At 43.2% G+C, this 24,749-nt stretch overlaps 1 protein-coding gene across 2 annotated transcripts in view; it reads left to right on the top strand.

Moving 5' to 3' along the window:
- RTKN (rhotekin) overlaps window positions 1-24,749 on the top strand; it is a 246,617-nt gene that overhangs the window by 27,093 nt on the left and 194,775 nt on the right. The gene's annotated exons all lie outside the window — the stretch shown is intronic.

The raw sequence follows: 24,749 nt of genomic DNA, 5'->3' as shown, positions 1-24,749 counted from the left end.
AGTCAGGCAGTGGCTCTTCTTATTCTCCTCACTGCCGCGAGGGGCCTGGGTTTAGCCTGCGTGAGACATGGCGACCCTTAACCCTATGCAAATAAGTGAACCCTCGTCTTGCACGGGTTATCCCCGTTTTGTGCACCACTTTTCTGCCCAGTGCCCGAATCGTTCCGCCCTCTGGAGCCTGCTAGCATAAAATATATATATGTTGCTGTTATTTGTGGTTTTTCCGTATTCACGGATTAGTCAATCCCCAATCACTGCGAATACGGAGGGAGAAGTGTAATCTCAAACCCTTTGTGCAGAAAGATCTTTGCCTGACCTTTGTAAAATTGCTTTTTATCAATATTGAAGTTCAAAAGTCACAGGTTGGACCTAGAGGAAGTGAGATGCCAAGAGGAATTTGGCATGGTAGATATTCCCTGGAATTGAGAGGATGCTGTAGGCCTGAATTGAAAGGTTTGTTTACTCAGCTGTAACACAGTGATATTTTTTTAAATGAAGGTTTTTCTGCCAGCTGTGTCCCTTTCAGTGAGATTTTCTTATCTTTCAGAAAAATTATGTAAATAGGAGCTGTCCAGAGTCCTCTCCCCACTTCTCCTGGAGGCTCCACCAGCACCCCACTGGACTCAAATATTGCTTTTCTGAGGCAGGCATGTTTGCAGACATTTAGAAAGAAGGTATCAGGAGTCTGGCTGTGGCTTAGGGTTGTCCAGGCAGCAGATTCAACATCTATTTATTCTGCTAGATTACTCATTGCCTCCGTAGACTTTGATTCATGTTTTGAAGGCAGTATATCAAGCTCAAATAAACGGCTTTGGAAGAAATGTCACCCAAGTCTGTTCTGAAGCAGAAAAGAAAATCACGCATCTGACCCCAACAATCACTGTGCAACCACACCACCTCTTCATGAAAACACAAAATTCTGTCTTTATCATTCTCTCTTTACTTATCAGAAAAACAGAATTATTTTTTCGTTTTCATTGACTACAATTAATAACAAACAATTCAAGCAATGTAAATCTGATAAAGAAATATCAGAAGTTCAAGAAAATATAAAAGGAAAATCAAAAATGAACCCACATAACTTTTGAGTGACAGCTGATACCAGTCCACAATAAAGTAGGGGGGGGTCAAAAGATTACTGTCTCATTAGGAAATAAAAGAAAATGTCCAACATTCTTAAATCATAAAGAAAAGATCCTTAGAAAGAGGTTATTAAACTATTGGCCTCTTTTAGCTGCGCTGCGCTAACGGCCCCGAAGCTCATAGAGATTTAAAGGGCTTCAGGGCTGTTGCCACACGGCTTTGTAAAAGAGGCCATATATGTGAGATGAAATAAGATATCTGGCAAAGATTCCCTCTATCAGGCACACTCTGTACCAGAGATACCATTTTGTTACTCGGAAACATAGTCAATTTTGAGAGATCAAATAAATATGTACCACACATTTACAGGGAAATAAAAAAAAAAAAAAAAAAAGGCTGCCTAGAGCTAAAACTCTTAAGCCGCATCAACTGAATTTGGTTTTTGGTGCGGCTTCAGCTATATCAGGAAACATCTGAACTTTCAAGGAACACTATTAGAAAATAGAATTTTGTCCCTCTTTTACTAAGCCACGGTAGAGGTTTCAGCTATGTCCCAGGGCGTTAAATGCTCCGATGCTGTTCCAAAACTCATAGGAATTCTATGAGCTTTGGAGCATTTGGTGCTCTGGGCTACAGTAGAAACCTCTACCATGACTTAGTAAAAAAAAAAAAAAAAAAAAAAGGGGGTGGGGTGATAAAATGATTTTCCTTCTCTTCCACAGCACATGTGCCTCTGTGAAAATCACTCTTTACCCAATAAGAATCACATCTGTTGCACTATGTGCCCTGGACTGTTAAGAACTCCCTGTGGGTGCTCACCTCTGTCAGTCCCTAATCTCTCTCTTGCTTGTGGAAGACTTCAGTCCCCTCTGTGTGTCACTGAGAATCCTCTGTCTCACCTGCCTACCTCAGCAGTGCCAACATGGAGGATGGGAATGCTGAGAGAGCATGCTGTTCCTTCTTCACCCCACCGTGTCCATCTTTCAAAGTTTCACTGCTACTTTCTTCAGCCCCAACTTCTCTGCTTTCCCTCAGGGGCCAGAGCAAGGGTATAAAATGCCCCAAGTAGCAGATTTTCAACTATGTACCCAGCCTCAACTTCTCAATTCACTCAAACCCATAGCCTCCCCTTCCCGAGATTTTGAGAAACTCAACAATCCAGTAAAAAAATAAAATAATTAGGCATCATGGGAATATTCAGCTTGTGGCAATCACTGTCTTTTGGCTGCCACTGGTGTTATATCCGGATATTCAATGCTGGGCCATTTCCGGGCACAGCACATTTTAAATCTGTGTTTTTATAGCCAGCTGGCCCTTATCTGGTTAACTGTGATATTCAGCAATTAACCATCTAAGTGAAACTGGATAAGGACAGGACTGTGTTTTATGTGGACCGATTTGGCTGGCTAACTTAGGAGGTTAAATGCTGAATATCAGTACTTAAGTGCTGACTCTATGCCTGGACTGCCACTAAAAAGCTGGTTTTCAGTTAAGCAGAGTCTGGCGATACTCGGCGGCACTAACTGGTTACTGCCTACGAATATCAGCAGATACCGTGTTTCCCTGAAAATAAGCCCTAGCATGATTTTCGGGGTAGGTCTTAATATAAGCCCTACCGCCGAAAATAAGCCCATCACCGGCGGCAGCAGCACTCTCCCCGCGATGTCATCAGCAACACAGCAGAGGAACACCCTGGTGTGAGAAAGCTGCACATGGGCCTGTGCTGCCGACGATTTGTTATAAGGTACTGTATTTCGGTCGGGGTTTGGATGGGTGGGAGAAATGAGGGATGGTGCGGGGGGGGGGGGGGGGGGGTTAAAAAATGCTCCACGGGGGATGGGAGGAAGGGAGGGATATAAACTGCAAGGGTTCTGCTGCAGAAGGGATTGGAAGGAGGGAAGGAGGGATAGAATCTGCAAGGGTTCTGCTGCACAAGGGGAGGGAGGGATATAGGCTGCAAGGGTTCTGCTGCACAGGGGGATGGGAGGGAGGGGTGGGATAGAAAGATACTGCACAAGGGGATGGGTGAGAGGGGAGGAAAGATGCTGCACGTGGGGGAGAGAAAGGAAATAGGAAGAATTGGGGTGGAGGTGAGGAAGGGAGAGATAATCATTGTACATGGTAAAAAATAAGACCTAGTGCCTTTATTGGGCCCAAAATTAATATAAGACAGTGTCTTATTTTCGGGGAAACACGGTAGTCCCACACAAGCGATTTACCCAGTCACGAGACTCTCCTGCCCGCTAAACTGTTTTGAATATTAACCAAAATGCACTGTGAAGGAGCTAACCCAGATTGTTCATTTGTCCACAAAATCACCTTTTATCCAGTTCTAATCCATATGGTACCCCAGTATGTGATTTTTAATACTTTTTAGGACCCCTGAGGAAGGAGTGTTTCTTCAAAACACAGGCCGTGTTGGGTCCTGGTTGATCAGCTTTCTTGGACCATATTTTGGATACAAACTGTTTTATGTTCAGATCTATGTTTGTTGATTAAAGACTTGGCGTCTTGTACATCATCCCTGCAGTTTTTTCCCTTGTTCGTTGTTTGACTATTAACCTCCATATTTTTAAACATTGAGCTTTGTTTGGTATATGTACGAGTATGCACAAGGCAATTTCTAACAGTCAGTTACTTGGATAAATGGGTTGTTTGAAAATTTGCTATTCTCTCTTTGTGGCTGAAAGTACACACTTGACAGTTCTTTCAGTTCGTCTGGTTGTCAGGACCTATTATTTTACTGTGACTGCTGCTGATCCTGTGCAATGTTTGCACAATTTCCAACGAATGAGACATGCCATTCTATTGTGTCTTTCTGTACGAAATTTTGTGCCATCAGAACTTTGCATCCAGTTATGAGATGAGTAATGAGCCCTTTACAAAGGGAGAAGAATGACAAGTAGGAAAGAGGAGGTATTGATGCCCCTATATAAGACTCCAGTGAGACCTCATTTAGAATACAGTGGTGCCTCACACAACGAACTTAATTCGTTCCAGGAGCAAGTTTGTTATGCGAAAAGTTCGTTATGTGAAACGCGTTTTCCCATAACAATACATGTTAAAAAAAATAATTCGTTCTGTAGCATAAAATATGCTAAGATGACATAAAAAAATATAAATTTTTGGTTATTATTTTTATTTAGATACATCTAAAAACATAATTGTTTTTTTAAAACAACACACATTTTTTAAATTTAAAGACAGACTAAGTAGAGTCTAATTTTACAGTGAGAGAGGGCAGAGTCTCAGCGGCAAAAACTGGGACTTAACTGTTCATTTTTTTTTTTTTTTTCTACCGTGTTTCCCCGATGATAAGGCAGGGCCATCAAATAAGACAGCCCCCCCTTTTTAGAAAAAAATGTAAAATAAGGCACCCCCCCGCAAATAAGCCACCCACCGATACCTGCGCTTACCCGAATCGGGTGGTACGGTGGGTGACTCCGTGTGGTCCCTGGCACCCCCGACACGATCGGGGCAAGAGGGAGCTCAAGCCCTCTTGCCCCCCCGACTCCCCGACACGATCGGGGCAAGAGGGAGCTCAAGCCCTCTTGCCCCCCCGACTCCCCGACACGATCGGGGCAAGAGGGAGCTCAAGCCCTCTTGCCCCCCCGACTCCCCGACACGATCGGGGCAAGAGGGAGCTCAAGCCCTCTTGCCCCCCCGACTCCCCGACACGATCGGGGCAAAAGGGAGCCCAAGCCCCCTTGCCCCGCCGATTCCCCAACTCCCCGACAATATCGGGCCAGGAGGGAGCCCAAGTCCTCCTGGCCACGGCGACCCCCTAACCCCACCCTGCACTACATTACGGGCAGGAGGGATCCCAGGCCCCCCTGCCCTCGACGCACCCCCCCCCTCCCCCCAACGACCGCCCCCCCAAGCACCTCCGACCGCCCCCCCAGCCGACCCCCCTGGCCGACCCCCACGACACCCCCAACCCCCTTCCCCGTACCTTTCTGTAGTTGGCCGGACAGACGGGAGCCAAACCCGCCTGTCCGGCAGGCAGCCAACGACGGAATGAGGCCGGATTGGCCCATCCGTCCCAAAGCTCCGCCTACTGGTGGGGCCTAAGGCGCCTGGGCCAATCAGAATAGGCCCGGGAGCCTTAGGTCCCTCCTGGGGGCAGGGCCTGAGGCACATGGTCGGGTTGGGCCCATGTGCCTCAGGCCCCGCCCCCAGGAGGGACCTAAGGCTCCCGGGCCTATTCTGATTGGCCCAGGCGCCTTAGGCCCCACCAGTAGGCGGAGCTTTGGGATGGATGGGCCAATCCGGCCTCATTCCGTCGTTGGCTGCCTGCCGGACAGGCGGGTTTGGCTCCCGTCTGTCCGGCCAACTACAGAAAGGTACGGGGAAGGGGGTTGGGGGTGTCGTGGGGGTCGGCCAGGGGGGTCGCGGGTCGGCTGGGGGGGCGGTCGGAGGTTCTTGGGGGGGGCGGTCGTTGGAGGGAGGGGGGGTTTGCGTCGAGGGCAGGAGGGCCTGGGATCCCTCCTGCCCGTAATGTAGTGCAGGGTGGGGTTAGGGGGTCGCCGTGGCCAGGAGGACTTGGGCTCCCTCTTGGCCCGATATTGTCGGGGAGTTGGGGAATCGGCGGGGCAAGAGGGCTTGGGCTCCTTTTTGCCCCGATCGTGTCGGGGAGTCGGGGGGGCAAGAGGGAGCCAGGCGGAGAGAGGGCAGTTAAGCGCAGTGCCTGCGCGGAAGGATGCAGCTCGGGCGACTTCGTTGTGTGAAACGAAGTTCGTTGTACGAATCAAGACATAAAGTTCGTTGTGCGCAGCGTGCGCTGTGCGAGGCGTCCGTTGTGTGAGGCACCACTGTACTGTGTACAATTCTGGAGCCTGCACCTTCAAAAAGATGCAAACAGGACGGAGCCAGTTCAGAAGAAGGCGACTGAAATGGTTGGTGGTCTACATCATAAGGTGTACGGGAACAGACTTAAAGATCGGATAGAAAAACAGAGGGTAGGTTTAAATGGTAATTTTTCTCACTGGAGGAAGGTAAATAGTAGAGTGCCACAGGGATCTGTACTGGGACTGGTGCTATTTAACTTATTTGTAAATGATGTGGAAATTGGAATGATGAGTGAGGTGATTAAATTTGCAGATGACACTAAACTGTTCAAAGTTAAAACACATGCGGATTGTGAAAAATTGAAGGCAGACCGTAGGAAATTGGAAGACTGGGCGTCCAAGTGGCAGATGAAATTTAATGTGGACAAATGCAAAGTGATGCACATTGGGAAGAATAACCCAAATCACAGTTACCGAGTGCTAGGATCCACCTTGGGGGTTAGCGCCCAAGAAAAGGATCTGGGTGTCATTGTAGATGATACGATGAAACCTTCCTCCCCATGTGTAGCGGCAGCCAAAAAAGCAAACAAGATGCTAGGACTATTAAAAAAGGGATGGTTAACAAGACTAAGAATGTTATAATGTCTCAGTCTGTATCGCTCCATTTTGCGACATCACCTGGAATATTGCATTCAATTCTAGTCTCTTTATCTCAAGAAAGATATAGCGGTGCTAGAAAAGGTTCAAAGAAGAGCGACCAAGATGGTAAAGGGGATGGAACTCCTCTCGTATGAGGAAACACTAAAAAGGTTAGGACTCTTCAGCTTGGAAAACAGATGGCTAGGGGCGGATATGATTGAAGTCTACAAAATCCTGTGTGGAGTAGAACGGGTATAAGTGGATTGATTTTTCACTCTGTCAAAAATTACAAAGACTAGGGGACTCAATGAAGTTACAGGGAAATACTTTTAAAACCAATAGGAGAAAATATTTTTTCACTCAGAGAATAGTCAAGCTCTGGAACCCATTACCAGAGGTAGCTCGTTCTCACGGTGGCCAAGCCAGGTCCCTAGTACCTGGCAAAAACCCAAAGCTTCGCAACATTCCATGCTACCATCCAGGGCAAGCAGTGGCTTCCCCCATGTCTTTCTCAATAACAGACTATGGACTTTTCCTCCAGGAAATTGCCCAAATCTTTCTTAAAACCAGCTACACTATCTGCTCTTATCAATGCGTTCAAAAGCGTAACTATTCTCTGAATTGTGTGAATACAGGAAACTTACTGCAGAGTCCCCTGTGAGCTACAGATTCATGCACGGGATCTGTATTTATACAGCCAGAACAAGAACCTCAAGGCAGACACTAAGCAGACGGACAAGTGCATGTGAATAACCATACACAATGATTTCACATTTGACTAAAGGCCTGACTTGCTAAATGCTCTAAATGCCTTACTGATTCAGCCCTGAAGCCTTTGCCACTTTGTTTTTGACCAAGCTACAGGCTCATCGGCCACAAATTGAGCTTACAGTGTGTAAAGGTCTGCTTATAGGTGAAGAAGAATGTCAGGCTTCTGTGTCAGACTTACCTCCTCCAGGCCAGACTGTGCAGTGATTAGTTACACAGTGCACTGCACGCTTGCTGTGAAAACAGGGAAGGAACTTTCCAAAGCTAGACAGTTTTTATCTAATCTGTGATTAAATTTCCGTAATGCGCATATGGTCAATTAAAATGTTCTAATGCTGAAACTTAGTGTGCATCTCCATTTCAGACTGGCAGGATGGTGGCTAGTAAAGAGTGGATTGTTTTGCATTATAATCTGATGGTATGTCCTTATCTGCAATAGTGACTCATGGCCTAGTTACAGAGAGAGAGGAAAAAAAAGTTTAAATAAAAATCACATGTCTTGTTGATATACTTTATACATTTGTTTGCATCTCTTTGCCACTTGTTTGATTGCGGCTCTTGTTTTATTTAATGTAAAAAAAAATTTTTTTAATTGTAGCTGGTCTCTCCTACACTAAGAGCTCCTTTTACAAAGGTGCATCAGGGCCTTAACGCGCGGAATAGCGCGCGCTAAAATGCCGCACGCGCTAGCCGCTACCGCCTCCTCTTGAGCAGGTGGTAGTTTTTCGGGTAGCACACGCTAATCCGGTGCGTGCGCTAAAAACGCTAGCGCACCTTTGTAAAAAGAGCCCTAAATAATTTATTTGAATAAGTAGGGAGAAAATAGAAAAATACCACGGGCTCATGAGTAACCCTTCCCTGCAGCATATCCGATCTTGCCCTCGAACGTGCACAAATCTGAAAGTTTCTGTGTAAGAAATTTTAGTAGAGAAAACAAATACATGGTCTGCCAGCCACCAACATGTCATTTAAAACACTTCCGTCCTCTCTAGGAGGAAGGCACCTGAACAGTCTATAAAGAAACTGCCTCTTTCTTGAGACTTCCTCACGAGAGCCGAAGAAGCGGAACGGGAGAGCAGCGGGCGCTGCCGCCACAACTCGGGCGCCAGAGCCAGGAGGGACAAAAGGCAGAGGAACCGGGAGAGGCAAAGTGGTCACGGGCGGGACTTCCTCGCTGGAGCTGGGGAAGGTGGCGGCGGGGGACCGGGAAACTGCGCTCGGGGCTCGGTCTCTGGAGCCGGTGAGAGGGAAGTCAGGAGAGCAAGCGCTTGCACAGACCATCTACAGGCAAAGAAGATGGTCTGCGCATGCGTCTGGATCGCTCTGCAGCGATCCGTGCAGTTGCTGTGGGGCGTTCCTCCGATCGAATTAATTTGCATGAAGAGGCATCGTGATTCGGTTGCCCGGGAAGACTCGGCCACGGATCAGATCGCTTAGGTGAGTTTAGTGAATCTAGCTCTAAAGCCACCTTGTGTTATTTTAGCCCCTTACTCTCATCTTGCCTTGATTGGTGTTTAGACAGACTTGTGTTGCCTTGATTGGTGTTTAGACAGACTGGATACCAGAGCCAAATGGGGCTGGCATGATAATGAGGAGGAAAGGAAAGAAATGGAGATACGGACCCTGCTTCCTTCTTGCCACCCTGTCTCATCATTCACCTCCTTTTGAAATCAGATACACCCTGTACCTTTGGGCTCCCTCTCAGCGCACTTCCCTTTCCACCTTTCCTCCTTCCCCCACAGGTGGAACAATGGCTTCATTCTCTGCCTCTGGACTCTCCCTTCCCAGCACACTTAGATTCCTGGAAGCAACCAGCCCTGACTGATTTCATTTTGAGGAGGGCTTCTAGGCATGCAGCCTACCTAGAATGATGTAATTCCCATTCCAGGACAGGGAGAGAGTCATATCATTTCCAGTTTTCCCCTCCTTATCATTGCTCCTTTAAAAAGAAGCCAAGGGTGTGTTGCTAAACAAATCCTTGGCAGTAGTGCTATACAGTAATAGTAAACCACAACAAGGGAAGAAACCTCAGCTTTTCGGGGAGAGCAGACTTCTCCGTGTCTTCTAGGATATAATCCTTTGAAGGAACTAACATTAGAATTATTCCAAGCATTAAAATAAGGTCAAAGGAAAACCAAAGAACTGTCTGCATGCTAAAATGGTGACGTGAAAGAGGCTATTGAAGACCAAAATGATCTTTTGAAAAATGAAAAGCAGATCCTGGTGAGGAGAATATGCAACAGCATAAGCTTTGGCAACAGAGAAATGTTAACACACTGATAAGGCAGACTAAGAAAATCTGAGAAGAAAAGGAAGGGAATTTGAACAGCTTGTACTTTTCTCATCTCAAGGTGAATAGGATTCAGGTACAATAGGTATTTTCCTGTCCCCGGAGAGTTTACAGGCTGCCAGGGGGTAGTTCTATAACTGGGTGCCACAATTTCCCTGAAAATAAGACAGTGTCTTATATTCATTTGGGGTCCCAAAAAGGCACTAGGTCTTATTTTCAGGGTATGCACATGATCATCTCTCCCTTTCTCTCCTTCACCCCAATTCTTCCTCTTTCCTTCCTCTCCCTCGTGCAACAGAACCCTTGAGCACCCCCCACCGCATAGCCAAACCCCTGCTGACCCTCCATCCTTCCCTCCCCGCCGACCGCGAGCGAGCCCTACCTTCATCCAAAGCAGCGTTGGGCCGGTAGCAATCTAAACAGGCTGCTTGGCCTTGTCCGTCGGGGATTTCACTCTGCCGCGTTACTGATGATGTTAGAGTGAAATTCCCGATGGACAAGGCCAAGCAGCCTGTTTAGAGCGCTGCCGGCCCAACGCTGCTTTAGTTGAAGTTAGGGCTCACTCGCGGTCGGCAGGGAGGGAAGGATGGAGGGTCAGCAGGGGTTTGGTTGCGTGGTGGTGGTGGGGGGCAGTGGCAGTGGCGGGGAGGGGGCCAAGTTGAAGAGTTGTTGGCGAATCCCGAGACTAGGGATTATTTTTAGGGAAACACGGTAATTCTGTAATGGAATCTACGTCTGGATACAGATAGAGAATACTAATGTAATTTGGCATTGGTGCCTCCAAATGTAGGCAGGGACAGTTATGCACCAGATGCCTGGAAAGAGCTGCCTTGACTCATAGTAACATAGTAAATGATGGCAGATAAAGACCTGAATGGTTCAATCCAGTCTGCCCAACCATACAGCGGAGGAAGGAGAAGGGGACGAGAAAAGGGGGCGGCAAGATATATGATAGGACAGACAAGAGGGGATAGCGAATCGGTAGGATCAAGTTTATTAAAATTTTGATAAAATGCAAATCGAGACTTCTAAGCGTTTTACAACATGCATAAGCAAAATCACATACATTACAACAGATAAAACATCAATAAAACATAATAATAATAACGTAAAGCCTTGTAAAATTACAGAGAGGCTACCAGCGCCTCATATCAAAAAGCTTTAAATCAAATCCCATATCTCATTTTACAGATAAGATATTTCATCAACATTTTCTTGAAACTACTCAAATTTGTTTTCAGATTTAAATCTCTATTCATCTGAATGCAAATAATGTTTTCAGGGCTGAATCGAATCAAACATGAATATTTGGTACAACCCTAGTCTAAGGTAGGTGTAATTACTGGTGCTTAAATGCTGCATTTTAACATGTAACTTAGGGCTCCTTTTACAAAGGTGCGTTAGCGTTTTTAGCTCACGCACCGGATTAGCACGTACAAGCTGAAAAATTACCGCCTGCTTAAAAGTAGGTGGTAGCGGCTAGCGCACGCGGCAATTTAGCGCACGCTATTCCGCGTGTTAAGGCCCTAACGCACCTTTGTAAAACTGAGAGACCCACTCATACTCTCACAGATTCACATTAAGGAGGAAATCCTGTAAATGGTGCTCAAAATTTGGTGACAGAAAAATTCTCGCTGAACGGTATTCCATAGTGGACATTCTGGGATTGATGCCCTTTATAGAATAGTGCGTAGTGCCATGATTCACGCTCAACTTTGGGCGCGAGGCATCACACCAGCTGAAACCAGGTGTAAATCCTGGTGCGTTAGATGGGCGCGGATCCCCCCCAAGTGCTGTAACACACTGCAGGCATTTTAGAAGAACCTCTGTGACCATGCCCCTTTTGCTGTTCTGCACAAAAACATGGGCTGTTCTAGAAATGGGCGCATAACTGTGTTTTCGCGCAGATCTGCCATTTTTGCCCCATTTTGGTTTCTTGTATATCTATTCTAATGCTTTTTCATGCCAAAATTTTGGCGTGGCGGTAGCGCCTAACATTTGACACCATATATAGAATTTCCCCTAAGCAATTTGTATGCAAACATGATAGAACAGTGCCTACCAAGTCACAAGCACAGGGCTTAGTATTCTACAACTTATGCACACAGTGGGTATCTTAGAATGAGGGTTAGGTTTGTACCTAAGGTAGAAGAGGGTTACATTTTCACTGTAGAACAGTGGATAGTTGCAGTCATTGCTACATCTAAGGTTTGACTGGGTGTGTGCAAATTTTTTTTTTTGTGAGAGTAAATTTAAAAAAAAAAATAAATAAATAAATTTTGTGTGAGCAACAAGTTCTAAAAACCAGAATTGTAAGTATTTTTTGAGTGACCATGTAAAATCTGCAAGCAACGCTCCTAGAATGTATGAGCAATTGTTCATGCATTCCGCTTGGATGGAATATAGGTTGTGGTCTAGCTGCAATAGTAAACCCAATATTAGATGTGTAGGACGATTGATTTGGTATGAACATATGCAAATAAGTAGTATGATCGATGTGCCAGTAACATAAGTAGGATGATTCCATGCCATAATTATGCCGATCTTAATAACTCTGTATTGTAACACCGCTGCAGAAGCCCCTGTAACTCTGTATTATTGTACCACCTCTACAGAAGCTCATGCAAACCGCTCTGAATTGATTCCCCAGTCATTAGAAGCGGTATAGAAGTTCACAATAAACAATAAATATTATGATTAAATAAGTAGCAACAGTGTGCTTTGAACCGCTCTTCTGCTCTTTGGTTCTCAGACTTACCGCTCTAACCATTAAATTACTTTTCTACTTGCCACGGAAGCAGAAACTAGTATGAAAACCTTTTCAATGACAACAGAAGCAGGAAACTAATGAAGGAGTCAGCTGGACTACTGGATGACCAAAGGAGCATTTGGGACGCACAAGGCCATATCAGGAAAAAAGCTAAATTAATTATTTGCTTTGGTATTTACTGAAATGAATGTTGACCATACACTTATACTAGTAATGCTTTTGTGGATGGTGACTTAGAGGAACTGAAGCAAATAACTGTGAAACTCTTAATAGAACACATTGACAAATTAAAGATTAACAAATTGCTGGGAAGAGATGGTATTTTCCCCAGTAATCTGGAATAAAAATCAGACATTGTGAAGACTGGAAGGTGACCAGTGCAGCTTTGAGAAGGAACCCAAGAGGTGCTCCAGCAGGCCTGAGGTCGATGCTGGGCCGCATGGTAGACCTTATTCAGAGCTGGGCATGAGGATAAAGATAGCTTACGAGTACTATAAAGTCCTAAATTGAATGGCCAGAGATTTTTGACTTTCTCATTTCCTTTTTAATTACTATAGTGATAATTTAACTCTCAGTGCTCCCTGTGTTAGAGAATGTGATGACATTTCCAGCATCCCAGAATCTTCTCTGTCTCACACCAGGAGCTTAATTGCTCTGGTGTGAGGTGATTAACATTAAATATTAATATTACAAAAGAACTACTGTTAATATTTTAATGTAAGTAGATCAATATTTTATGAAGCTGCTTCTCCTGGTGCAGGCTCACAAAAGCCTCTACAGATAGCGCTTGCTAGAGAGATGATACATAAACCTGGTGTGCCAGAAGAGTCTTTATAGATGTAGCAAAGGGAAGTCTTACCTTACTAATTTGTAAGTGCAAATAAATATGGAGATGAGGGTGAACTAGTTAATACCGAGAACAATTTTTGTCTCAGATTGGGCTTAGGTTGAGAGGCCAAGCAAGCACCTATTTTATAAAGACAATAAAGACACCTAGGTACATGCTCTTATGAAAAAAACAGCAAAAAAGTAGTCAATATGACTACTAAAATAAAGCTGTGGACATTTTACACATCATCAGAATCAAGTGTAAATGCTTGTAAATTGTGACTCTGCTCAAAACCTGTCTCGGAACACACCTACACCAGAGGCAGGTAAAAGTATGCACTAATGCTGCTGCCCAATTCACCAATTTGAATCGATTCACCGATTCACTTTGGTGAATCAATTAAAATGGATTAATTTTCTTAAAAAAAATCAGACCCATTGATTCAGTGAGTCCTGAGTCTCCTGAAATACATCTGGGTCTCCTAAAGCAGCAGTGGCGGTGGCCGGCGGGAAGGGAAGTGCTCAGAACAGGCTGATCCTAGCCTTCCCTCTGCCATGTCACTGATGGCATTACTGATGACATGGTAGAGGGAAGCCTTGGGAGGCCAGAACAGTATGTTTACCGCTGCTGCTGCTGCTGCTGCTGCTATAGGAGACCCGAAAGTTGAGGTCTCATGGTGGTGGTGGGGGTGTTGATTGGGAAGTGCTTCACAGGGGGTTAGGAGGGATGGAAGGCTGCTGCAGAAAGGGATGGGAGGGAGGGATGGAAAATTAATGCCACAGGGGGATGGGAGATAGGGATGGAAAGCTGCTGAAAAGGGGTATAGGAGGGATGAAAAGCTGCTGCACATAGGAAAGAGAGAGAGGAGAAAGGAAGAATTGTTGGATATGGGGTGGAGGAGATGAAGGGAGAGATGCAACAGAGGTAGAAAGGAGTGAGAAGGAGAAATATTGCATATGGTAGAAGGGAGAGAAACATGTATGGAGAAGAGAGAGAGAAATGTTGGACATAGGGGGAGGGCAGAGCAGGGAAATATGGTGCATGGGGACAGAGAAAGAAATGTTGCACATGATAATGGAGGGGAGGAAGGGAGAGAGACTGCATGGAGGAGAATAGAGAGGTTTGACACAAGGCAGGGAGAGAGAGAGAGATTGTAGATAGTGGGAAAGAAACAGGAATGTTGGATATGGCAGTGAAAGGGAAGATACAGAGATGAAAGATGAATTGTGAGTATGGAGAAAGAAGAAAACATCAAATGGGCAGAAGACCCTGGTGAGTGAGTTAATAGAAGCCAAACAGAAACCAGAACCATTGAAAAAGTATTTTTTTCAGTTAAGAAACAATTGAATTGTGCTTGTGGAAATTATTGTTATAGGCTGGAAATATAGCTGAGTTTGAAAAAAAAATTGGACAAGTTCATGGAGGACTGGTCTATATGTAATTATTGCTCAGACTTTGATACCTTTGGAACTGAATGATAGGAAATGGTCTTTCTATTAACAGAGTTCTTCTAGGGCAGAGCTTCCCAATCTCTTTGGTTTGGTTGTATGAATCCCTTATTAATGTCTACTATAGTTCAGGGATCTCTAGTTCATCCCTACTACTCTTCCCAGACTCCTCCTTTCACCACCAGGCCTGTCCCACTAGCCTTCTTCATCACTCTTCCCCTCCTGTCTTCACCAGTCTCCCTCTCTCCCTGCCCCATGCAATCCCCAGCAGTCCCTCTCCTCCACACAGTCCCCACCAGTATGTCTCTCCCTATCTCCATCTCCCTAACCTATCCCTTCCAATCTCTTTTCGTCCCCTCCCAGCCAATTCATACCAGCCTTTTTCTTTCTCTTTCCCTCTCTCCCTCCATTCAGTCTTCAGTTAGTCCCCACCATTGGTGCTACTTTGCTGGTATGTGCCCACAGTCTGATGTATGTCCCCATGTTCCTACTTTCAGCCCCCTCAGCTGCTGCTCCCACCTTCATAGCCACTGCTTCTCTTATCTCCACAATATTCTCTACATTCCTCTCATATGGATCATAGCAACAGGAAAAGGCATTGTTCGCTTCTCTGTGTCCTATGGATCCCCTGTAATGGTGTCACAGAGACTCAGAGGTTTGTAGACCACAGGCTGGGAATCATTGTTCTAGGTGATCCAAACTGGCCACTGTTGGCGACAAGATGCTGGGCTCAATTTTCAATTGTCTGCTTCAAGTTCTTATGAACTTCGCTGACTTTTTAGATCCCATCTTTCCAGACCACCTCAAAAACCTGTATGCCCCATCACCTTTAGATCATTTTTACATCAGTCCAGGGAAAGCTGCCATGACCCACAAGGACGGTATTGAATGACTTTAGATCAAGAATTTACATGTTCAATTATGGGGTGGGAGGGAGGGTATTTTTATTGTTACATGTTGTATAAGTATTGATTATATGATAGATAAGGGTGGGGAGGGGGGGAGATAAGAGAATATTATATGTATCATTGTTGATTATTAAGTGATATATTTATGGTTATTTGTATGGATATGTTATCACACTTATTATAAGTTTAAAAATGAATAAAGATTAAAAAAAAAAAAAAAAGATCAAGAATTCACAATCGGTTCCTCAAAACACACCAAGCCAGTCAAGTTTTCAAGATATCCACAATGAATATGCATGAGATAAATTTGCATGCATTGCCTCCATTGAATGCAAATCTGTCTCGTACATTTTCATTGTGGTTGTCCTGAAAACCTGACTGGCTAGGTGTGTCCTGAGGATGGGTTGAGATTAGAACTGTTGCTTTAAACTAGGGGTGTCAAAGTCAGTCCTCGAGGGCCGCAATCCAGTTGGGTTTTCAGCATTTCCCCAATGAATATGCATGAGATCTATTTACATGCACTGCTTTCATTGTATTCTAATAAATCTCATGCATATTCATTGGAGAAATTCTGAAAACCCGACTGGATTGTGGCCCTTGAGGACCGACTTTGACAACTGTGCTTTAAACAGTCCGGATAACACACCCCAAATAGTACACAGGGCCAGACCCAGGTGAGTTCTCCCCAATGCCAAGCTCAGGGAGTAGAGTCAACTCAAGTAATGAGAAATAGAGGTACCTATCACCGAGTCCCCAGAACGGCGTCTCTCAAACTTTTTTAGCTCCGGCATACTAAACGGAACAAATATTTTTCATGGCACTTTATAACTGAAATTTTAAAATCGCCAAACCAACAAAAAATTAAATTTGAGAGTTATTTAAAAATCTTTGAGCTATGTATGGGTAATTGTAACAATGGTGAAACTAAAGTACATAGAATAGAATTGCTAATCAATGCAATGGATGTGCTTGTTTTTGAGTGCAAATTAACTCAAATGCTGCTTGATAGTCGATAAGCAAACACACATTTCATCATCCACCATCTGCAGTCATTCTCTTTTTTTTTTTTAATTTAATTTCTGCCAGAGCTGAAAATCCAAGTTACAAAGATAGGAAGATTCAAATGGTAATAAAGCCTTGATTGCTTTGTTGCTCAAGTTAGGATAACTACTGCTTTAAAAAATAAGAATAAAATTACTTGCCGTTAGTTTTCAAGGACCAGTCACATCAATGAATGATGCTTGTTTGGGCGATTGTATCCTTATGTACGCAGATGCTCATAACATTGACAGACTCTTGCGTACGCAAAATACAGGTCATCTATTCTTATGAAAGGAATTTTTAAAAATAAAGTAAAATTCTGGAATCTTTCGTGGCACACCTGGAATCGCTTCGGGGCATACCACTGTGCCGTGGCACACAGTTTGAGAGACACTGCCCCAGAAGAAGAGTGCTACTGAGTAACAGCAGCTCTAGACTGGAAAAAGAAGAGCAGAAACATAGTCATAAGTAGTGAGGAAGCCTCATCTCATTTTGCTGAGTTTTGCTGTAACATCATTTTGTCTATACATGTAATGAAACACATTATTTTATTCTAGGGCTTGTTATGTGTTAGGGCACATCAAGATGAAACAAGATTGGATGAAATTAAAAAAATACAAGAAACCACCCCAAACAAACCCAACAAAAAAGTCTTCTCTGTTCACCACTAATGAACTTAGCCCACATCATCTATTGTACTGAGTGGGTAACAGTGTGTATACATAATATTAAAAGCATAGACAGACAGTCAATGCAGACACTGTGACATCTGTATTACGTAGTCTCTGAACATTGTTTCCAAGAATAAACCTGAAGCCTCCCTGTGATGCCTATTTTGCAACTGTGATTCATAACTTAAAAACCACAGCTTACCTCTGTCTCTATACTGAGGCATCAATTCCATACTCAAAGCCCTATGGAAACCTCTCAAATTGAGAAAGCTCATGTAAAGAGCCAGGCTTTTAACCTCTTCCTAAAAGTCTGTACCGCTCTCAGTTTTTCTCCGTTTCCCGTGACAATCCGTTCCATTCATCTGTCCTGCTATCAAGAAGACACAGGCACATGTTTCAGCTGGGTGACACTATCTCACTGACGGAATATGGAGCTGGCAGGAGCCTTCGTACCACAGTGATCACGTAGACTTTTGTTGATGTACAGTTTATTAAGTATTAATATCCTGAGGGACATTCCCTCTCAGATCATGATAGATCAAAGACAAAATGTTACTTTTCATTCTTCAGACCACAGGCGGCCACTGCAATTCAGCCAGGAATGGAGTAATATGTACGTAACAAGATACAGAGAAGAGGGGTCAAGGGAGATAGGTGGTCATTCCAGCTATTATACTGTATTTCTCTGGTGACATGTTACTGTATAAATGTGATATCTTTTTATCAAATGCTGCTGTAGCTATATAACTTAATATAGCAGCAGTGCCATCTCTTTTGTTAAGTGGTCTGCACACCTCTCCCAAGGATGTACCTTATGACACGCACTAATTGTTCTGTTACTATTCATGTGACATACCTTTGGTGTCTCTTTAAACCAAGTGGATATAATTGACTATGGAAAGGGGTGGCAAATGCATGGGCATGTGGAACTTGAGCATGCTGACGCATTGCCTTTAGGGAGCACTCATCACAAAAACAATGTGAGGTATTTGTTTTGCTGTGATTCAGCAAAAAAATATAAAGTGGATGTACAACTTCTCAAGAGTTTTGTCTTGAGTCAGCACCATGTGGGTTCTTACACTGTGTCTGAAAAATGCCTGGACAGTTTCATCCACCACAAACCTATTTCCCAAGAAAGCATTCCTTATCTAATAATTATTAATTTATTTAAAGACTTATATCCTGCTGCATTCTACAATTCTGCGCAGGTTACATACAATAAAATTAGCATTAAAATTAATTGAAACCATTTCTGTAGGTGATATTAAGGCACATAGAATTTCCCTAGCTGTAGCAGATGGGCTCACAATCTAAGCTAAAGTGCCCAAGAAGTAAATGGTGTGAACTCTACATATGTATAATTGAAAAAGCAATAATGCAAGCAAACGTGAGTGAGACTGGCCGCTTTAGATAGATTTTTTTTTTTTTTTAAAGATGTGTAAATGGCCAGTGGCCAGGATTGAAGCCTTGACATTAATGGGGGCTAATTTAACCCTTTTCTTGGGGATGTAAAAATAAAAGAAAATTGGATGCTGTATCAACAGGACTGTTCAGAATTTTTTTTTTTTTAAATGCCCGTTGGTTTTGTAGGTTTCATGCTTTGTGTACATACTTTGTTACTGTACAGAGAAACTAGAGTAGGAATGTCAGGATGTGTTTGTTTATAATAGATGTAGTCAGGAAAGTCGTGGTATAGTGATGGCTGGCTTATTCCATTTGTTATGGTATGGGAACTGAGTGCAGAGCAGCTAAGCTTTCTTTGTTCCAGGAGGAAGACTTTTTGGCCGGTCCTACTTTTGAACTTCTATCCCAAAGGAATGGTATCTGCCCAAGCAGCCCCACAGTGTGGGGGAGAAAAGGGGGACAGTGGAGGCCAATGATCAGCAGCATTCCAAATGCAAAAGTAAAACCCAGTGCACATGTGTTCCCTCCTAGATCCACTCTGTTGGCTGAGCTACCTCCCAAATCCGGGTTTTTGGTCCTTGCAGCTATGCAGCAGAACTGTCTTGCAAGCACATCAGCTCCTACTACCTTGGGCTGTTCTCTCATCATGGAAGGTCAGGACTCAAGTCTGAAGTATGCTCCTTCATTGCCACTTAGATGGAGGAAGGGGGGGAGTGCCTGAGGCTTCATGAATTTTCCTTTTGCACTTGCCCATCTGCCTTTTGTAGTTTAGGTATTAGAAACTGTGGAAATATTACATTACGTTAGTGATTTCTGTTGCGTCATTGCCTTGCGGTTCAAGGCGGATTACATAAGGAGTTATCTGAACATTTCTCATGGTATTATGGAGTGGAGCGGGTTGTTATTGGGGATTGAGATGATTCTTGCAGTGTTAGTTTGTCTTTAAGGATTTCTTGAATAGCAGGGTTTTTATTTCTTTTCTGAAGGTTTTATAGTCTGGGGTCGTGATCAGTAAATTGGAGAATTGTTAGTCTAGTTTTGCTGCTTGTGTGGCCAGGAGGCCATCGTACATTTTTTTTTTGTTTGAAGTTTCTGATTGGAGGGTGCCTGAATGAAGTGTGGGTTCTCCTATGTCTGGTTGTGGTTGTTTAGATTAGTCGGTTGTTTTGGTCTTAAATAGTAGACAGTAGAATTTGAATAGTATTCTTGCTTGTATTGGGAGCCAGTGTGAATCGAGGTAAGCCGCTTTGATGTGGTCGTGTTTCTTCAGTTTCACGTCTCCCTGCCTTCTGCATAAGGCACATTGACTACCCACTGAGCACCGAATTAGCTACAAAATCCTCCTTTTAACCTTCAAAACCCGATTATATAATCGGCCAGAATTTATCGATAAACTCCTTATTCCATACAGCCCATCCAGGTCTCTCCGTTCTGCAGTGCAAAATCTCCTTAATATTCCATCCTTAAAGTATATTAACACTTTAAAATTCAATAATTTTTCAGTGACAGCACCCTCCCTTTGGAATTCCATTCCCAATTACATAAGGGAAGAAACTTCCATAGGCCCTTTTAAGATAAAGTTGAAGACTTTTCTATTCTTAGACGCTTTCAATATATAACTGCCCTCGTAAAGGCAATAATCTCACTGTTCTTCAGGTCAACTCTTTCCTTATTGTTTTTTCCTTATTTGTTCTTTCCTTTCCTTATTGTAGTTCCTCCCTTTTCCCTCATGTTTTACTTCTGTTTGTCCGGTGTATGTGTTTTTGTGTTTACTAACCAATCCCCAGTTATGTTGTTTTGTTTTTAATCTGTTTTGTTCCATTGTATGTTGATAATGGATTTTATTGTACACCGCTTTTAATTTTGGATTAAGTGGTATAAGAAATTTTTAATAAACCTTGAAACCTTGGAATCCAATAGAAATGTCCTTTGCGTGACTTGGAAGCAATGAAGCATGATGAATGTGATCCTGTCCTGTCATTTACATTTCTCATCTGGATCCCCAGGGTCCAGTCAGTCTGTCTGACCATTTTATCTTCACAATTTCAGTAAGTTCAATCTGGCCATGGGGACCTTAACTCTAACTTCTGCTTTTTTACTGAATTAATTTTTAATCCCCTTCTTCATGCAAAACTGCAATCATGCTGGCAGAGTAAGGGATGGTGGCGGTAAAGCAGCCTGACCATTTCACTAGAAAGGCTATACTGACTTGTTTGAGAAACTTTCTTTTCCATCGCTGAATATTCTCTCTCTCTGGATGTTGACTGCTTATTACATTACAGATTTCTATTCCGCCATTACCTTTCGGTCCAAAGCAGATTACAAAAAGAGTTATGGAAGAAGGGTTACAACGTTAGATCAGAGAAGGTTTCCAAGAGAGGGAAAAGTAGGATCTGGGGTTAGAGAGGGGATGGTAAGAGGGGGGGGGGGGGTAAGCTTTATCATGGTATTAAGCTTTATTAAGAGATTTCTTGAAGAGTATAGTTTTTATTTCCTTTCTGAACATCTTGTAGTCTGGGGTTGTTGTCAACAGGTTGGAGACTTGGTTGTCTATCTTCACTGCCTGAGAGAAACAGCTTAACATAAGCAACCAAAATTAAAAGCAAGTAAAGAAAGCATGCAGGGATACAGCTATAGAATGCTTTTCAACATAGACTTGTAGAGGGGAATTGTAGTGGATATTATATTTTAGGGAAATGGAAGTGTGAGATAATGTGGGAGGTGTAGGAGAAGTACGTACGGTAGGTAATGTGTGTGAGTGCTGTGGAGGTATTTTGTGGGTAGTGGGCTTATGGTTTTTAGGGATTATGGGTTGTGGGCTGTGTGTAATGCTATGGGTTTATGTGGTGTTAGTAGGAGTGATTCTGACAGAGTATGCATGGTGTGTCTGAGTTCTGTGTTGAGCGTTGTGGATATACCATAAGAACATATGAATAGCCATACTGGTCAAACAAATGGCCCAATATTCTGTTTCCAACGATGACCAATCCAGGTCACAAATACTAGGCAGAAACCCAAATAGTAGCAATATTCCATGCTAATGATCCCAGGGCAAGCAGTGGCTTTCCCCATGTGTATCTCAATAGCAAAAGGGTTGATTATAAGTATTTTTATGAGATGTTTTTAAATTGGAAGGGGATGGGGAAAATAAGTCTTATCTTTCTTTTATTAAGTATATTGTGCTATAATGATGATAATTTATGTAAATGCATCATTTGTTGTATGCAATTAAAGTTTCAAAAATGAATAAAGAATATTAAAAATAATAATAATAAAAAATAGCAAACTATGAGCTTCTCCTCCAGGAACTTGTCCAACCCTTTTTTAAACCCAGCTACGCCTAACCGCTTTTCCTACATCATTTGGCATCAAGTTCTAGAGCTTAACTATCCTTTGAGTGAAACGATTTTTCCTCCTATTGGTTTTAAATGCATTCCATGTAACTATTGAGTATCCCCTAGTCTTTATACTTTTTGAGCGAGTCAAAAATTGATTCATTTCTATCTATTCTACACCACCCATGATTATGTAGACCTCAATCATTTACTACTACTCCTCATTTCTTTATCTCCCCTCAGCTGTCTCTTTTCTAAGCTGAAGAGCCCTAAACCTCTTTAGCCTTTCTTCATATGAGAGGAGTTCCATCCCCTTTATCATTTTGGTCACCCTTTTTTGAAACTTTTTATTTTTTTTACTATAAATATTTTTTTTTAATTAATGATTAAGTAATGCAACTTACATAACACACAAACAAGTACGGTAATAATGAACCCCCTCTCACTGAAAGGATGATTGCAGAAAAACATCACTCCACCAGCTCCTTCCTTAAAATCTGGAGCCCTGTCCAAACTTACTGTGATTTAGGCCATTGACAGATAGTAATTCAGAGTATTCTGCACAATATATATATATATATATATATATATATATATATATATATATATATATATATATCGATCATCCCCCTTTTTAAAAAGATTAAGGGCTCCTTTTACTAAGCCATATTAGGGCTTTAACGCGTGGAATAGCACGTGTTACATTGCTGCGCGCGCTAGACCTTAATGCCAGCATGGAGCTGGCATTAGTTCTAGAAGCGTAGCACGCGGTAATTTCCTGTGTGCGCTAAAAACACTAGCACACCTTAGTATAAGGAGCTCTAAGTCACTATGTAATTTCGCTATAAATCCTAATGTGTGTATTGACCCTATTTTATATATATGTAATTATAGGTGTGTTTTGGTTTTTTTTTTTTGTTTGGTTTGGCTCTGCCTTGCTTTGTATATCACCCATGATTTGTACAGTTGGATTGTTTTGCTTCTGTTTTATCTGTATATCTTGTTAATTACAAAACTAATAAAACATATTAGGGAAGAATAATGAACCCCCCTCCCATTCAAAATATATCTATTTCCCCCTCCAATTCTTCTTTGAACCTTTTCTAATTCTGCTATATCTTTTTTTGAGATTCAATCTTACATACCATCCCTTCAGTCAGTCTATGGGCTCCTTTTATCAAGCCGTGCTAGCGGGGTTAACACGTGTGACTTTTCATCACACGCTAACCCCCGCGCTGGCCAAAAACTACCGCCTGCTCAAGAGGAGGCGGTAGCGGGTAGCGCGGCCGGCGGTTTAACTCGCGTTAAACCGCTAGCGCGGCTTGATAAAAGGAGCCCCTTGTGTGTGGAAGGAATATTTTTATGCATTTACTAACACTTTATACATGCTGCTTCCAAATCAGATCGCGTCGTGAGATTGCAAAATTTTACTTGGGGGCCCTGCATTCAAATTCATGCCACCATTTGCAGTCTGGATTCTGCCCAATAAAATTTAGATTTTTGTTTTTTTCAAATTTGATATACTACCCTTGGAGCTACATGCTCAACAGAATTGTTCAAAATACAGTATTATAAACAGCTCTGGAAAATGGTTTTAGAAAATGACTATAAAGCAATATCCTATCATGTATGATATATGAAATAAGAACATAAGAAATTGCCTCCGCTGGGTCAGACCAAGAGGTCCATCGTGCCCAGGGGTCCGCTTCCGCTTTAAGGAGATCCTTGTCTATACCCTTGGATCCCCTGTATCCTTACCCTTTTCATAAGCTGTCCCTACCTTTATCTGTATCCCTCAATCCCTGTATCCTTCAGGAATTTGTCCAATCCTTTGAAGCCCCTTATTGTACTCTGTCCTATCACAACCTCCGGAAGTGCATTCCAGGTGTCTACCACCCTCTGAGTGAAAAAGAATTTCCTAGCATTTGTTCTAAACCTGTCCCCTTTCAATTTTTTCGAGTGCCCCCTTGTTCTTGTGGTTCCCAATAGGCTGAAGAATCTGTCCCTTTCTACCTTCTCTATGCCCTTCATGATCTTGAAAGTCTCTTATCATGTCTCCTCTGAGTCTCCGCTTTTCCAGGGAGAAGAGCCCCAGCCTTTCTAACCTGTCAGCATATGAAAGGTTTTCCATACCTTTTATCAGCTTCGTCGCTCTTTTCTGAACCCTCTCAAGCATCGCCATGTCCTTTCTGAGGTAAGGTGACCAATATTGGACACAGTATTCCAGATGCGGGCGCACCAGTGCACGATACAGCGGCATGATGACTTCCTTCGTCCTGGTTGTAATACCCTTCTTAATGATGCCCAACATTCTATTTGCTTTCTTTGAGGCTGCTGCACATTGTGCCGCTGGTTTCATTGTTGTATCCACCAGCACACCCAAGTCCTTTTCAAGGTTGCTTACCCCTAGCACTGATCCCCCCATTTTGTAACTGAACATTGGGTTCTTTTTCCCCAAGTGCATGACCTTGCATTTCTCTATATTAAATTTCATTTGCCATTTATTTGCCCACTCCTCCAGTTTGCTTAGGTCCCTTTGTAGGTCTTCACAATCTTCCACTGTACTGACCCTGTTACAGAGTTTAGTGTCATCTGCAAATTTTATAACTTCACACTTCGTCCCTGTTTTCATGTCATTTATAAATACATTGAACAACAGCGGTCCGAGTACCAACCACTGGGGAACACTGCTCGTGACCCTCCGCCAATCCGAGTAGTGGCCCTTCACTCCAACCCTTTGCTTTCTGCCTGCCAGCCAGTGTTTAATCCATCTGTG

This window comes from Geotrypetes seraphini, chromosome 1 (genome assembly GCF_902459505.1).
Source record: "Geotrypetes seraphini chromosome 1, aGeoSer1.1, whole genome shotgun sequence".
In the NCBI taxonomy this organism is placed as follows: Eukaryota; Metazoa; Chordata; class Amphibia; order Gymnophiona; family Dermophiidae; genus Geotrypetes; species Geotrypetes seraphini.
The sequence above is the reverse complement of the archived record's forward strand: the minus strand, read 5'-3'. Positions and strand labels throughout refer to the sequence as shown.